At 36.8% G+C, this 14992-nt stretch overlaps 1 protein-coding gene across 3 annotated transcripts in view; it reads right to left on the reverse strand.

The window, feature by feature from the left end:
* The window catches only part of FBXW7 (F-box and WD repeat domain containing 7), a 262753-nt gene that overhangs the window by 114012 nt on the left and 133749 nt on the right, over positions 1 to 14992 (reverse strand). The window contains exon 2 of one of the 3 annotated variants that reach the window (XM_027866987.1): positions 4752 to 4837. The exons of the other annotated variants lie outside the window; for them this stretch is intronic. The gene's annotated coding sequence lies outside the window, so the exon portion shown is untranslated. The remainder of the gene's footprint in view (positions 1 to 4751; positions 4838 to 14992) is intronic. 3 annotated transcript variants of the gene reach the window in all.

A 14992-nucleotide genomic window follows, 5' to 3' on the forward strand; every position in this document is an offset into this window, starting at 1 on the left:
CAATAGGAAACGGAAACACACACACACACACGAATATTTTACTTTGAAAAATTTTACAGAAGTTGTCACATCAAAAATGGTTTGTTCATTATAAATGAAATGGTATTTTCAATCTCTTCAAATAATGTCTTAAATTTTTTTGAACAAACTTGGTACCATATTCAAAATTTCAAAGTCCTGTGATTTAATTGACAAGGATATTCCCTCTCCATCTTCTTAGTAGGCAGCCTTTTAGTTGCTGTCACCCTGAGCAATCCAGTCTTTGGTTTGGTGATGACTCTTTCCAATCATGGTGGGGGTTGATCATACTTAATGGGTTTTACAATAAGCATTTTTTGAGCACCTGTTACATGGATGGTGGCATACTAGACACTGGGGTTGAAAAAAACAACAGAGAACCTAGTATCGTCACATTGTAAGTTAAAAAGTTTGCCATGTTGGTTCAAATAAAGACTGGCCCATATCCCTCATCCCCACTTTGGCCTGAATAAAACCATAGTGCATCATCATAAGCATGTTATTTTGGGGTGTTTGCTAATGCACACATAAATACCCTTTCAAATCTTATACTTGGTGTGTCAATGTTTAGGCCAATAGGGTTATTTATTTTTCATGTGGATTAGTTTTTCTTTAAGTTTGTTGATACTGATGTGTGAGTTTTTACCATAAATGCTCAAATCTCTCCTAAGTTCAACTAGAGATGTATGGAATAGAGTTGGTGGGGTTTTTTTTAATTAATAATCAGTTTTATTTTTGAAGTGAACTTTTAGGAAAAACCACCTTTTACCATCCTTATCAAACTGCTTCCTTTCCCAACATTTTTTTATTTTTAACTTAAAAGGACATAAAAAACCACATCCTAAAATACTTGAAATGAATTGGTAATAGTGACAGATTTTAATATTGGAAATTTACAATTGATAATGAAATTGTTCACTGAAGTTGACCTATCCTTTTATATAATTTAGATTAAAAAAAAAAACCCAACAATGTCATTCATCATAAACTTATATTTATTCCTCATAGAGCTCTGCCAAGGTTTACAGGAAATGGATCCTACGTTTCAGAGCCCCTAGTGTGGCTGTGTGGACCAGATAGCTGTAAGCCAAAGTGGTCTGGATAGGAAGTTAGGAAGAAGTAGCATTTCCAGCTGGTCACGGACCTTGCTACTTAATCAACTATTTTTCCCCACTCTAATCCTGACCCTTACTATCTACTTCCTGAGACTTCATGTTGTTTTTTTTATGGCAGTTTGAATACTCTTTTCCTGACACTATCTTCCCTTCCTTCTCTATAAGACTTCCCTAGGTGTTGATTTCACATATATGTAGTATAATAATACTAATAAAATGGGGCAGCTAGATGGTGTAGTGGATAGAGCACTGCCCTTGAAGTCAGGAGGACCTGAGTTCAAATCCAGCCTCAGACCAAACACTTAACACTTCCTAGCTGTGTGACCCTGGGCAAGTCACTTAACCCCAATTGCCTAAAAATAAAAAAATATATATATATATATAAAAATTAATAATACTAATAAAATAACAGCAACAACAACAATAACAATAGTTAACATTCACATCATGCTTACTATGTGCCAGGCATTGTGCTGAGCACATTAAATTATAATTGCATTTGATTTTCACAACAACCATGTGAAGTAGGTGCTATTCTTATGCCCATTTTACAGATGAAGGAGCTGAGGAAAACAGTGGTTTAGTGACTTTCTCAGTGTCACACAGCTAGTAAATGTCTGAGGCTGGATTTGAACTCAGGTCTTCCTGCCTTCAGGCCATATGCTCTATCTACTGTGTCACTTAGCTACCACTGCTACCTCAAGTTCAAAACACTCCATGGATCTGCACTAAAATTACAACTAAGAAGCCCTCACAGGTGAATTTTTCCCCCCAATATTCAGTCAAATGACACAACTTAAAGATTTGTTGCAATGGCACAATAAGAAAAATAGCTACAAAATACTCCCACAAACCACTCTCTACAAATATATATGACATCAATATAAAGAGTGAGTTCTGTGCTGTCATTAGTATAAGGAACTCTAAGAAAGGAAATCCCATTATAAATATAGATCTGCATCTACTCTACAACTAAATCTTAAGAGAGTTGCAAAGGAGAGGATAAGTGACTGGCCCAGGGTCACACAGAGCCATTATTGAATCATGGTTAGACTTGAACCTAGGGCCTAAGCCTTCCTAAGGTTAACTCTATCAAGTCTGCCAAGCTCTCTCTCCTATTTATTTTTTATTTACTTATCCATGTCCATATTGGCTTCTCCCAAACCCAATTAAAATGTAATTTCTTTGAGGGAAAAGATTGGAATTTTTTACTTTGTATTCCCAGGGTCAACCCAGTACCTAGCATTTATAAATACATATGAAATAAAGCAATCTAGGCCAACCTCCTCATCTTACAGAACAGGATACAAAGATACAGAGATGTGAAATGATTTGTTCAATGGCCACTTAAGCAGTAAGTGATAGTGCTCTGAACTGCCTCTACTACAAGGTTAACCTTCCAAGAAGCTAAAAGAAAACTGCAGACATTTAAGGAAATACTAGATCTACTTCAAACATAAAAACAAACTATATTGTATCTTGGGACTAGAAGAAATTAGAAATTATAGCATTAAGATAATAGATTCTGTAGTAACATGAGGCTTCTGTTAACTATTGCTAATTATTGGTCATGTCTTAGAACTCTAAGTTTTCCAGGTCTGACAAGTTTATAATTAACTCAAATGGGCCCACTACAACAGAAATGCACATTTTTATACAGTCTTAAAAACCCCAGCAAGGTAAAAAACCTGAGATCCAAGGAACAAGTCCAAAAAATAAACTGATTTCTTAGTCATAAGTTAAAGAAGGAAAAATAATTTAGCTAATATATCAAGGGTGACATCTGAAGATGATCAGAGATTCAAAATCATTCCATGTTCACATCATTTGTATAGTTAGTGATGGAGAGAAGAGTTATAGAGTCATTTCAAGAACTGGTGGCAAGCAAGACAGAGCCAACTGAGATCTACCACTAAAGCTTAAGATAAGATTCTGTCTGAGGTTTAGGGTTTTCCTTAATCAGACAGAGAATTTTATCTATTCACAAGATTTAATATAGACCATTTCATAACCAGAAATCTACACCCCAAATAACTCGTTCATTAAAATGTAATTGCCACAGTCTAATTAATAAAAGGTAGCTAAAATAGAGAACACTAGTACAAGGAATGTAATTGAGCTTATACATTTTATAGGGCAGGGTTAACAGAATATCAAGAGAGGAAAGGAGGAGCAGGATAGATAGAGATCAGTCATGTTTGCTGAAGAAACTTAATCAACAACGTTTCAAAGTCAAGCCACATTTACACAGTAACAGTTACTTTAACCCAACTTTTATCTTGTTCAATTTTACATTTTACTTAACAGATTGTATACTAAATATTTTCAATTTGTTTAATCAATTATGATGCATAACACCTTCAGAGATGGCTCTCTTGTATAAGTAACTCAGTCAAAACTTTATTTTCATGAAACTGAATCTATTACATATAACTTATTTTATATATTAAATGTAATGTGGCATTACCAACTCTGCTATGCTTCTGAGTTTTCTTCTCTTGTGTATTTTTAAATGTTCTTTTTCTTTTCATTTTTGACATTACCATTACTACCCTCCAACTTTTCTCCACAACTTCCCCTCCCCTCCCTAGTAACAAATAAGTAAAAAAATTTTTTTTTCTTTTTTTTACACACTGGCAGGATCTGAAAATGTCTCATTCTATTATCATGTTCACTTCACTCAGTATAAATTCACACAAATTTTCCCAGGATTTTTCCCCCTTTTTCTGAATCTATCCCTTTGGCCACTTAGTATAGTGCAAAAATATTACATTACCTTCATATATCATAATTTGTTCAGCCATTCCCTAAGTAATGGGCACTGACATTACTTTCAGTTCCTTGCTACAATAAAATGTGCTGCTTAATTTTTGAACATATGAGTCTTTTCCCTCTCTGATGTGTTTGGGGTATATGCCTAGTAGTGGCATCACTAAGTCAATGTGTAGTTTAGAGAATTACAAGGTTAAAATTTCAAATTCCTTTCCAGAAGAGTTGGAGCAGTTCAAGAGTTCTACCACTTCACCTTTATTTTCAACACAAGAAAATGCTATGTAACATAAAAATTTTGATAATAAAAGAGTTAAATAAAGATTATTTCCTTTGCTCAGAAAGTAAAATGTTCTATTTCATTTTTATGTACCCATTTTTGTGCCATTTGATTTTTGTTCAACATGATCTATATGCAATAGCCAGTGGAGAAAATGAAGTTTAAAAACTTTCAATATTTGGAATGCTGGGTGAATAATGTAAATAACCAAAAATATAACAAATACAAAAGTTCTTAATACCAAGTATTGTTGTAAACATGAACTTTAATCCTACAAATATCAACTTAATTAATTTGTAAAGATTTGAGATAATTTAAGATCAACTTTTCATAGATATGGCATGTTTACTAAAAAGGCTGTGACATATGATTTTTTCAATGCTTCTCTCATGACAATAACAATTTAAAGTACTTTTGAAATATTCTTCTGCATAGTATTAAATTTTCCAAATTCCAAATATTTTGAAGATGCAACCTCTTAAGTTCTGTTGGTGGGAAATGGGTGAACTGGTATTGTTAGACCCATTCTATTCATGAGCAAATAGGTACAGAAAGCCACAGGAACTTACTTGCCCAAAGTCAAACTGCAAATCAGTGGAAGAATTAGGAACAGATCTCCTGACTTCAGGTCGAGTGCCCTATCCAGTAGGCCACACTGCACAGACAAAAGAACAAGATTGGAAAAATGAACTGTGCCTTACTATACTATCTGACAATACTAAAATACAAATTGTGCCATGCTATGCTATGCTATGCTTCAATACCTGAAATAGATCCTGGCCATCTCAATTAACTTGACTGCCCTCTTTTCCCCACCCTTTGTTCACCCCAGAAATTCAGATCATTTTGTGTTCATGTATTCTGTTCTTTCAGTGGCAAGAACATGAATCTGACCAGTGGACATGCTGAACTCATGAATTCCACATCCTAGATGCTACATTCCTTTTCCTTGACACTACAGACAAGCCACGGTTATCTGACATGCAGCTAGGGGCATTATGGCCAAAAAGTGGGGGTGGTGGGTGAATGTGCCAGATTAGATGGAGAAGAGGACATACTACACCAAAAGCGGAATGATATATTAAAATTTAAAACATATGTGACAATGTGTACAGATAGATAGTCCATTTACACATTCACAAAATGTAGCTAAAAAACAGTCACTAACATCATTATTACAAAACTTTCATCTGTCCTGAGAGAATACATTTCTAGTACTTTTACAGCATCAATTCAGGATCACAAAATTCCTATGGTATTTTACTAAATAACATTAATTGAGGTAAGTTGTATAAGATCATAGCTCTGAGGTTTCTAATCCATAATTCCAGAATCTAGAAAATATTTCAGTTCCCTCACAAAACTGTAAATACACACAAACCAGAATATTAAAACTAGAAACTTTATATAACATAAACAATATGCTAAGTATGCCAAATGATCAGAAAAGAATGACTTCAACTGTGAATCTCTAGGAGAGGAAGGGAAAACTACTCAAAAATTAAAGTAAGGTGAGAGGATACATTTTTGGAAAATTTATAAAGGTATTAAAGATTACTTTTTTTATGTATCTTTAGGGTTTTCATGATGACCCACAGCTAATAATTAAAATAATACAATCTGAACTTTTCATGAATTACATTAACCTCAGCTGTACAACCCCAATGGCTAGGAAACAAAATTATTCCAATCTCTTTCCAATGGGATGGAACTAAAAGTACAGAAAAATAAATATATTCCTTCCAACTTGACACAGGCAACTTTATTACTTCTCTAGTAAATGAGCTGCCCTGGAAATCCAAATTTGTCCACAACACTCCATTTTAAGTGCTTATCAATTGTCTAAAAGGCTAACAGGTTGCTTTTGAACATTTTGTATTTATTAGAAAATCAACTCTAACACTGAAATAGGAGTATAGGAAGATTGCTTGATTATTACAGAAAGTAGCATGATCTAGTTCCCAGTTCTACCATGGGGACACTGTAGTCTTGAACTAGCAAATATGTCTATACCAAGAATCTCCCAAATTAAAAAGGAAAAATGGTCATTTTCCCTCATCTGCATAATTATAGCTATTTATAGAATTATAAAACAAAATTTTTAGCAAACTAGGATATGAAAAATGACTTCATCTACAGAATATGTATGTAAATTTTACAGAAAAACGTCAAGGAAGTTACAGAGCAGAAAAAATGGACTTAACTTCAGTAATACTGAAAATGACAAGGATAAAAAGATAAAATATCATAACTAGATGAAGACAAATTGGGCATTTAACAAATGGCACTTTTCTCCTCAGATCACAATTTCAATTAAATAAATGGAGTATGTATGGTAGGGAAAGGGAGGGGTGGTGTGTGCACATGCACGCATGCGCACACACACACACACACACACAAACACACAACTTAATTACGCAGCCAAATCCTCTCAAAAGTATTCCTCTCAGTGTGAATTCATTTCTTTTAACTCTTGGTATGACCAGAATTTAATATTACCACAATTATTTATAAGTTAATATCGAGTTCTTGTGGATATTACAATTTTTTTAAATGAAGGTTACCACCATCCTTTTCAAAGTACCATAATCATTTCCAAAAGGAAATGATATTGGTGATTTCTGCACCAAAATTAAACACACAAACACACGTATGCATATATATGTAACAGATTCTGATGCTAAAAAGTTTCTCAAATGATTATCTGCTCTCAGGCTAAAAGGAAACTCAAATGACATTTAGTTCAATAAATGGCAATCAAACATAAGAATTACAGTGACAGGAAAGTTACAACCTCCAGAAACTGACTACAGTATCTCACTTTTGGAATAGTCTACCTGTGAAGAACATTTTCTTTACCTGCAGCATATATCTGCCTCTTCATAACTTTCACATTTTATTCCTAGTTCAGCCCTCCAGGGCAAAGCAGAATAAATCTAATCCTTCCCGGTGACAACCTTGCAAACATTTCAAGGCGATTATTATTTCAGCCAGTCTTTTTTTCCTCCAAGTTCATCCCACTACCTTTAAGCAAGCAGGATATTTTTACAGATGAGACAAGTGATCCTCCCCAAAGGTTAAGTAACATGTCCGAGCTAGGCTTTCCCAGTGTTTTGGAAGGGGAGTTGGGGTTGGGGGGGTAACAGGGAGGAAGGGGGGGGGAGGATGGGGGGATGGGGAGGGGAGGAGGGGGAGGGAGAGAGAATAGCTGAAACTCTGCTTCTTACAAATACTTTTTCCACTACATGGTCTCTAAGGTCTCTTCCAATTGCAGTAAAAGCAAAATTTCTACTAAAATTTCCTGGAAAAGATGACCTGGAAAACACGAAATACACTGCCCATGGCCCATCCTAATCTAATAAACAGCAGAGGTTGGAATCTTCATATCTAAAGGATTACTAATGGCTGCTCTACTATTCTCTACTCCAAAATTATATAGAACTCTTCATTATAAATGGTTATTTTCCTGGAAAGTCTGGGTAGTGAACTTTGCATTCACTTGCAAGAAGCCTCAGAAAAACCATTTAGTGCAACCTGTACCTGCACAATCATCCCTTTTAGAACACAATGGTAATAATAATAATGATGATGATAATAATAGCAGCTAGCATTTATATAGCACTTTAAGTTTGCAAACATTTTACAAATATTCTATCATTTTATCCTCACAACAACCCTGAGAGGTAGGAACTATTATCATCATCTTTTTACAGATGAGGAAACAGACAAAAGTTAAGTAACTTGTCCCAGGTTACATAGAAAGTATTGGAGGCAAGATCTAGAGTCTTCCTGACTTTGCCAAGTCCAGCATATACACCACCTAGCAGACTCCTGTCAAAATCCTGACAAAGTAATCATCTAGTCTCTGCTTAAAAGGCTCCCCTTGGTGATAAACTCATTTTATTTGAGGCAGAAATTCACATTAAGCTAAAACCTACTTCTCTGCATCTTCCACCTATTGTTAAAGTAGTGATGACACCCATAGCTCTTGTCTGACTTATAGCTATAACTTTTAGTCCAGGATCTAATAAAGTGCAGATTCCTCACTTAAATCCAACTCACTTGCAAGTTATAGCATCACTTTCCTGATGTCTTGGTCTTCTTTGAGAACAAAGGACAAACAACAACCTGTGAATAGGCTGAGCTGCCTCACATAGAAGCAATTGGCCAGTTCCAGTTGAGCAATGCAGCTCCCTCCTTCCTTCTTTCCACCTTTCCTTCCTTCCTTCCTTCCACCTTCTTTCTTCTTCCCTTCTTTTTTCCCTTCCCTTCCTCTTCTCCTTCTCTTTCTCTTCCTCTGTCCACATAGGATATCATGCCCTTACCTGCTGGTGCTCTGCCCAAAGGAATGTAAATCTTAATAGCTGAAATCTAGCAAGATATCTTGGGTTTACAGGCTAGATTTCTTTCTTAAAGACCATGCCTTAAATCCAATTCACTCTGGCTCTCACTGATTGGCCAATACTAGGTTCCAGTCTAAGCCCCACTTAGTGGTCATTGTTTGGGCCCAGATAGGTCAGAGTGAAGGGAAATTAATTGTTTCTGTTTTGACCAGAAACCCTAAGGTCTTCCCTTCACAGAGTGATTTTTTTCTTAATTAGGCAAAAGGGGCCATTCTATGGTTCATTTCTTACCTGGCATTAATCATTGAGGGTGTTGCCTCAGTCAACATGAGAACCTGGAAAGATATGAGCTTAAAAAGGCCAAGGTCTCCGACTGCATCCAGGGCCATCTCCAGTTGCCCAGATCTATATCTTGCAACTGGACCCAGAAGGTTCCAGGGAAGAAAGTGAGGCTGGTGACTTTGCACAGCCCTCCCTCACTTAAATCCAATTCACCTGCAAGTCATGGCATCACCTTCCTGATGTCATGGTCCTCTTCTAAAACAAAGGACAAACAACAACAAGGATGACATCCATGGCTCTTGCCTGACTTACAGCTATACCTTTTGATCCAGGATCTAACAAAGAACAATTTCAGGAATATGAATTCATACATAAATAATTAGCACTACTAGTAGTGCCAAGGCTACCCTTAAGCTTAGATAAAGGACAGAGAGTCTTTGGGATTGTCTTCACTGCTCTAAAGAATAAGCTATTGGTGGAGGGAAAGCAGTGACTTGCTTGAGCTCTCCCCCAAACCCCTCCAAATACCTGTAAAAAAAAAATGGCTCTAAACAAATTCTAAAGCAGCAGAACCCACAAAAAGACAGAGTGAAACAAATTTCCAGCCCAAGACAACCTGGATGGTTGATCGGAAAGGTATATTGCATCGGGCAGGGAGAGGAGCACAGTTCAGGGTGGGCACACAGGCCGCAGCGAACCTGGAGGAGACCTCAGAGGACTGAAACACGGGCAGCTGTGGAGGTTTCCAGAACTCTCAACCCACAAATGCCAAAGACAACTTAGAAGGTCAGTGAGAAAAGTCTGTTTCTGTGGTGAGAGAGAGGGGCTAGGTTTCAGCTACAAGTCCCGAGCGCGGCCTCTGGGGCAGCGGCTGCCTCCTGAGCTTCTGGCCCACAGACAGGGGGAATCGAGTGGCTGATCAGAGGGCGATTGCAGGAATCTCTTTGCCAGTGCTGAGGCAGGAATCTCTTTGCTTTGCCCATGCTTGGATCTGGGTCACAGTTCTGAGGGGCAGTCCTGGGGCAAGGAGGAGCACTGGCCCGGTGGAGCTTGTTGTGGCGGTGGAGAGGAAACACCTCGCCCCTTATCATACCACCTTGGAAGAACTAAAAATTTACAGGTCTCTAGAAGTATCTCTGAAAACAGCTGTACAAACCCCCGAAGCTTGGGACAGTACATTCTCCACATTGGAAGCAGACTCTTACCTTAACAAAAGAGTTTAAAACTCAAATAATTGGCCGGGATCACGAATAAGCAATGCAAAAAGAATCAGACTATATTACCTTACTTTGATGACAAAGAAGATCAAAACATACAACCAGAAAAAGACAACAAAATCAAAGCTCCTATATCCAAAGCCTCCAAGAAAAATACGAATCAGTCCCAGGCCTTAGAGGAGCTCAAAAGGGATTTTGAGAAGCAAATAAGAGAAGTAGAGGAAAAACTGGGAAGAGAAATGAGAGTGATGCAAGAAAATCATGAAAAACAAGTCAACAGCTTGCTAAAGGAGACCCAAAAAAATACTGAAGAAAATAACACCTTAAAAAATAGCCTGACCCAAATGGCAAAAGAGATCCAAAAAGCCAATGAGGAGAAGAATGCCCTAAAAAGCAAAATTGGCCTAATGGAAAAGGAAGTCCAAAAGATTACTGAAGAAAATACTTCCTTAAAAATTAGAATACAGCAATTGGAAACTAGTGACTTCATGAGAAATCAAGACACTGTAAAACAAATTCAAAAGAATGAAAAACTAGAAAACGATGTGAAATATCTCATTGGAAAAACAACTGACCTGGAAAATAGATCCAGGAGAAAGAATTTAAAAATTATTGGACTATCTGAAAGCCATGATCAAAAAAAGAGCCTAGACATCATCTTTCAAGAAATGATCAAGGAAAACTGCCCTGATATTTTAGAACCAGAGGGCAAAATAGAAATTGAAAGAATCCAACGATGTCCTCCTGAAAGAGATCCCCAAAGGAAAACTCCTAGGAATATTGTAGCCAAATTCCAGAGTTCCCAGGCAGGTCAAGGAGAAAATATTGCAAGCAGCCAGAAAGAAACAATTCAAGTACTGTGGAAACACAATCACGATAACACAAGATTTAGCAGCCTCTACATTAAGGGACTGCAGGGCATGGAATAAGAGGGCAAAGGAGATAGGATTACAACCAAGAATCACCTACCCAGCAAAACTGAGTATAATCCTTCAGGGGGAAAAGTGGTCATTCAGTGAAATAGAGGACTTTCAAGCATTCTTGATGAAAAGACCAGAGTTGAATAGAAAATTTGACTTTCAAATACAAGACTCAAGTGGAACATGAAGAGGTAAACAGGAAAGAGAAATCATAAGAGATTTAGTAAGGTTGAACTGTTTACATTCCTGCATGGAAAGATGATATTTGTAACTCATGAGACCTCTGTCAGTATTAGGGTAATTGGAGGGAAAAAAATTACATGTATGTATGTAGATAGATAGATAGATAGATAGATAGATAGATAGATAGATAGATAGACAGACAGACAGTTAGATAAACAGAGGGCACAGGGTGAGCTGAAGATGAAGGGGTCGTAACTGGAGAGTAAAATTAAGGGATGAGAGAGGATTATACTAGGAGAAGGAGAAAGGGAGAGGTAGAACAGGGTAACTTATCTCACACACACACAAAAAAAAAACCAAACCAGAAAAAGAAAAGGCTCTTACAGTGGAGGGGAAATGGGAGAAGGTGAGAGGGAATGAGTGAATCTTATTCTCATAGGATTTGACTTAAGGAGGGAACAACATACACACTCAATTGGGTATGGAAATCTGTCTTACCTACAGGAAAATGGGGCGGGGGGAGAAGGGGACAAGACAGCAAGGGAATGATAGAAAGGAGTGCAGATTGGGAAAGGGGGTAATCAGAAACAAATACTTCTGAGGAGAGACAGGGTCAAAAGGAAGAATAGAATAAATGGGGGGGGCAGGATAGGATTAAGGGAAATAGAGTTAGTTTTTCACAGCATGTCTACTATGGAAGGGTTCTACATAACTGCACATGTATAACCTATATTGAGTTGCTTGCCTTTTCAATGAAGGTGGGTGGGGCTGGAGGAAGGGAGAAAATTTGGAACCCAAAGTTTTAAAAACACACGTTTAAAAAAAAAATGTTTTCACATGCAACTGGGAATTAAGAAATACAGGAAATAGGGTACAGAAATCTATCCTGCCCTACAGGAAAATAGAAAGGGAAGGGGATAAGAGAAGGGGGGGGAGAGATAGAAGGGAAGGCAGAATAGGGGAAGGGGTATTCAGAATGCATGCCATCTTGGGGTGGGGGGAGAGTTGAGATGGGGTAAAAATTTGGAACTCAAAATCTTGTGGAAGTAAATGTTGAAAACTAAAAATAAATAAATGTATTTAAAAAAAAAAGATAAGCTATTGTCAGAACCTGAATTCAAAGTTAATAAGGAAATGAAAACCAAAGAAATGGCTGTTCAAGAACGATTCAAGAAAAGATTCCAAATTACATCTCCAAATTCTTCTAACTGTCCCCCCACTCCCACCCCAGAAATCACTATAGGCACACTATTTCAACCACTACAATTTCAAGGCAAGTTATTTGACTTCCTACAAGCCTTTGTTATTCAGTCATTTCAGCCATGTCCAACTCTTCATGACCCCATTTGGGGTTTTCTTGGCAAAGATACTGGAGTGATTTGCCACTTCTATCAGCAAGTCATTTTACAGATGAAGAAAATGAGGCACACAGTGTTAAATGACTTGCCCAGGGTCACACAGCTGGTAAGAGTCTGAAGCCAGACTGGAACTCAGGAAGATAAGTCTTCCTGATTCCAGATCCAGCATTCTATCCACTGAACCACCTAGCAGCTCTGATGAGCCTAAGTACCAAATAAAGTAATTTGTAATTAGAAGGTACTTAATATTATTTGTTCAAAAAAAATTTGTTAGTATAGGAAATATCTGAAGGATATTTCTTAATACATTTGCAAAGGTGATTGATTATATGAAAAATCATTGTGGCAGATATGATTAAAGAATATAGTTCCCTTCATATAATCTCTCAGCCCAATTTCTGCTAACTTGAGATCCATGCTAATATTTAACATACTACCTTCATGTCTACATTAACAGTAAGTAGGCAGGTGTATGGCAGAGTGGAAAAAGCACCAGATTTGAAGTCAGATGAACCTTCTTGGGTTCATATTCTGACTGTTACCTATGTAGTCTTAGAAAAGTTGTTTCTCTGGGACTGTTTCTTCATTTGAAAAAAAGGAAGAGGTTGGGCTACATGACCTTCACAGTTCATTCTAGCTCTAAATCTATGATACTTTTAACATGCCCTAGATGAATGATGATCTTAACTACCAAAATGCCTACAAATATTTGACAACTTAGTGAAGCAACTCAGAGGCATAGTAAATATAGCATAGGACCTGAAGTCAGATAGAACCAAGTTTGAATGCTGCCGACACTCACTATCTGTGTGACCCAGGGCAAGTCACTTTAACTTATGTTTGCCTCAGTTTCCTCACCTGAGAAATGAGGAAAATAGCAGCATCTACCTCATAAGGTTGTTATAAGAATCAATTGAGTTGGAGCAACTAGGTGGCGCAGTGGATAGAGCATTGACCCTGGAGTCAGGAGGACCTGAGTTCAAATACAGTCTCAGACCAGATACTTAATACTAGTTGTGTGACCTTGGGCAAGTCACTTAACCCCAATAGCCCCTGCCCCCCCCCAAAATCAGTTGAGTTAACACATATAAAGTGTTTTGCAAACCTTAAAGAATATATAAATGTAAAGTGCTAGCTATTAAATTCTTGTTTGAAATAGCTGGGTAGTTTTCAAAAAATTATTAGTGTTGTCATTATTTGAGATCCTTTTCAGAAATAATACCAACCATAGGATATTCTTTTACACATATGGACTCTTCCCTCACATGATTGGGCATAAAGTAAGTGGTAAATAAGTGATTACCAAATACAGATTTATTAAGCAATGATTATCTCTACAAAATAGAATATATAAGTTTCAGGGTCTTCTAAGAAAAAGCAAACTATATAAGGAAAAAGGATCACAAAAATGAGTCCCTCAAGTGGTAATAAATATCTTGAAAAATCACCTTAACTGTTACCAAAAAAGTAACTAGTTATTCTCGTATATTCAGTATCAAATTGGAAGGGCTAGAGTTTTATTTTTAATTTAATTTTAATTAATTAATTAATTAATTAATTTTAAGCATCCTTCCACCTCCTAAAATGAAACTCTTATTCAAGCCATTAAAGTGATTATTGATTAGACTCCAATTGGTATTATCTCCCATCTCTCCATCCAAAATGAACGTATACATTTTGAGAAAGGAAAAAAAAATCAAGTGTTAGTATGCACAGTGGCTCACAAGTGACTACAGAAGAGCTAATTACTATTTGCATCATACTATATAACACAAAGAGGCCTTTCCCTTCCTTCCACTATTTCTGAACCTGACCTACATCAACTGGTGTTTTAGAGCCTCCCCACTCTATGCATCTACAATTGTGTCAGAAGAACTGGGCTTAAGCTGATCTAGCTGCCTAAACATTCTTCTCTTTTGGCAAAGATGCTTTGTTTCCAGACCTGAACTTAAAAGGAAAGGAATTCCTCAATATGTATTTTTTCAATCACAAGTGGATCATCTTTTTATGTACAGATCTCTCATATACAAATAGAAGAAAAGGCTTAAGATTCTTTGTTCTAAATAGCAAAACAAACTAAAGGAAGAGAAAATGGGAGAGCTAAATTTCAGTTAAGTTTTCCCTAACTGCTGTGCAACTCCAGATAAATGTTTGGAGATGATCTACTGTAAGTCACTTTAAAATTAATGTCTTTCATATTCACCCCTTAAATAACTGATTCAATGATTCTTTTATGGATGTTAAACTAGACTCCTCAGTCACTAAGATACAAACTTTGAATTAAAAGATTACATGTGGCTAATTAACTCCTGGTATAGTCTCCTGAAACACAAAATGATTATAAGTTAATCAACTAACATACTTACTGACTATCTACTGTGTACAAGGTATTACAATAGTACAATATGAGAAATGGATATAAGAATCCCTGCTCAAGAAGTTGACATATCTAGAGATAATAACTAACAGCTGGACAGTACAGTGGGTAGGGTGCAAGACCCAAGTTC

This window comes from Vombatus ursinus, unplaced genomic scaffold (assembly GCF_900497805.2).
Source record: "Vombatus ursinus unplaced genomic scaffold, bare-nosed wombat genome assembly UNPS02014784.1, whole genome shotgun sequence".
NCBI lineage: Eukaryota > Metazoa > Chordata > Mammalia > Diprotodontia > Vombatidae > Vombatus > Vombatus ursinus.